We start from the raw sequence: 3,060 nt of genomic DNA, 5'->3' as shown, positions 1-3,060 counted from the left end.
ATTTTTAGCCCAACATCTGTTGTGGCATCTGTGCCCAAGTACACGGCCCAAAATTTGGAACGGTGGGCCCTGCTGCTGATGGGCTACAGTTATGTCATCCATGACATCCCCGGCGAAGTCAACGTCTGGGCTGACCTGCTGTCGCGCTGGGGATCTACCCTCCCCAGCATCTGTGCCATCTGCCAGCAACCACTGCTGATCTCGCCGTTGCGGGACGAAAAGTTTGTTTGGCCAACATTTGTGTCCATCGCCGAAGCCCAGGTGGTCGCCCCGGACGACGTCTTGTCCAGTATGACCAAGAGCCTGGACGCCGTCCACCTGGTAGTGCTGGCGTCTGGCCAGGCGTGGCCTCTACGTCTCGTCGACGATGTGATCTGGGTGCCCGTCGCCGCCGCCGAGTTGCAGCTGCGGCTGTGCGTGTGTGCCCATGCAAGTTTGGCCGGCCACCGCACGGCCAAGGCCACGTTGGCCAGCCTGGAGTCGTTCTGCCAGTGGACCGGCATGAAGGGCGACGTCGAATTTTTTGTGCGTCGGTGCCTACATTGTGCCAGTGCATCTGGTGGTGCGCCGCGTCCGCTTGGCGAGGCCCTCCACTCGACCGCACCCAATGGGTTGATTCATTGGGACTTTGTGTTCATGGGCGCCTCCAAGACAGGCGACAAGTACCTGCTGGTAGTCAAGTGTGACGCCAGCAAGATGGTTTGGTTCTTCCCGGATCCCGAGGCCACGGCGACGTTCGTCAAGGACTGCCTCCTGCAGTGATTCGCCGTGTTCGGCGTGTGCTACGAGTGGGTCTCCGACCGGGGGACCCATTTCAAGAACCAAGTTATCGTGAAGCTCCAGCACGTGCTGGGGGCTCATCATCACTTCACGACTGCCTGCTGCCCATGGCCGAATGGCATAGTGGAGGTCGTGATGCGGCAGTTGCTGCGTCTATTCCGGGCATGTCTGAGCGAGTGGCGCATGACGCCCGACCAGTGGCCCGAGGCCCACCTCGTCATCATGCTCGTGCTCAACCAGCTGCCTTCACCATCCCTCGGCGGTATGGCCCCCGTGACCGCCATGTCTGGCCGTCCGGCAATGTCGCCGGCTGACACTATGGCTTTGCCGGGTCAGCTCATCTCGGTCACGCTGGCCGAGGTGGAAGAAGGTCAACGCGAGAACATTGCCGCGGCTCAGATGGCGCTGGAAGAAATGCACAAGCAGATGTTGGTGGAAAACGCACGGAAGCGAGACCGCGCGCGGCAGTACCACGATAAGAAGAAGGGCGTGCAGATGGCCCAGTTCGTAGTGGGGGACTATGTCCTCTACCAGGACGTATGCGCGCACTTGCGCCAGAAGTTGCGAACCAAGTGGTGTGGCCTAGCCGTCGTCACCGAGGTGACCAGAAACTTGGTGTACGACGTCGAGAACCTGCTGACTCACGACGTTCGCCCCGTCCACGCCAGCCGCCTGAAATTCTACGCGGACTGTAACTTGGACGTGACGTCCGAGCTGCTGGCCCACGTCGCCCACAACTCAGAAGGTTTCGAGGTGGAGGCTATGGTGGACGCGCGGTACGTCCCCACGACCAACGTTTACGAGCTGTTAATCAAGTGGCACGGACTCCAAAACGTGGAGAATTCGTGGGAGCCCGCCGACAACATATTCGCCGATGTACCCGTGATGTTCAAGGCCTTCTGCAAGGCGGCCAAGTCCGCCGTAATCAAGAAGATGGCCGTCGCTTACGAGGTTAAGCAACTCGTGGGGGAAGTGATGTATTTGGCTCGAATTACTGAGACGGAAAGGAGTAGACCTGTGGCGCCTGCACTTTGCCGTCCATTGGTTGGTACTTTTGGTGGTTGGAGTACCATATGGATTGGTAGAGTGTATCGACCCCTTTATCGGGTCTGGGAGTTTAGGTAGTTTGAGTGGCTCGTTGTCACTCACTTCGCCTTTTACCTTTGAATATTCCAACGTTTTGGTTTCGATCGGTTTTGAAGTACTGAAGTAGTTGAGATACAACAATGGCGCTTCGCGCATAAGACACCGCTTGAATACTGTCAGTACCACTTTTTCATTTGCTAAAAATATCTACTTGGAAGAGGCCCTAAGAAGATTCGTCACATTTGATGAACATAAACCAGTCCTAAAAATCCGTAAACCTACACGTTTTGTGAAATGTGGTGTCCAATTATGAACACCAAGTACACTCATAGCATTAGTGTCCAAACAATGAATAACGTCCTAGCTTGTTATGCAGTGCTCGATTTGCTCCGACTCATCGTCATGTATGTAGAACAAACCGCTACTGCATGCAAGCACTTACCAGACACACCCTTAGCGTCTTTTCTTTTAGTGCGACACTAAATTTGCTCGTACTCCTACTTGTATCCACTGCACGCACGTTTCCCAACAACCACGTCTGCTTGATACACAAGCTCCTTGAGCCAGGAGATGTCGAGGTCGTCTGTCCAAAGTCCCATGATTCACTCCTGAGGTTGACAGATCTTTCGAAATGCGCGGTTTTCGACGAAACTGGTTTGATAGACTGTCTTTACATGAGAAATAGACCTTTTCGGTCCTTTTTTTTATGCCATAATTTCGTCCTTTTTGCTATTCAATTTTGGAATAAAAGCATTGTATTTTGTGGTATCCAGACGACAAAAATTGACGACTTTGTCATTTCTACATTTTATGGAGAAATTCGCAATTTTATGAGATAAAATGTGGGAGCCCTAAATTGACTTGTTAATGGAATTCGCAAGGTGAGCCACCTTGCTCCTTTTTAATATCCAATCAGAGTCCATCACACCTTGATTCTTACACACGATTGGCTATAACACTGACAGTTAGAGGTTACAATTTTGAACTTTGAATTTTGTAGAGCTTTGTGTGATGCTGCTCCAGAGAATTGTGCATTGATGAGTGCACTCCGACTATGTCCAATGTGGTTCTCCCCTTACAGCTAACATAATGTTGTGCGCTCGGTTGGGTCGCAATGTAGTGGTGGCCCTGGTGGGCCAACGCGGTGGCGCACAAGGTCTTGGTAGCACCCATCGCAAACGCAAAGTGCTAAAG

Source organism: Aphanomyces astaci (assembly GCF_000520075.1).
Source record: "Aphanomyces astaci strain APO3 unplaced genomic scaffold supercont1.31, whole genome shotgun sequence".
In the NCBI taxonomy this organism is placed as follows: domain Eukaryota; phylum Oomycota; class Saprolegniomycetes; order Saprolegniales; family Verrucalvaceae; genus Aphanomyces; species Aphanomyces astaci.
Note: the sequence above shows the minus strand (reverse complement) of the source record.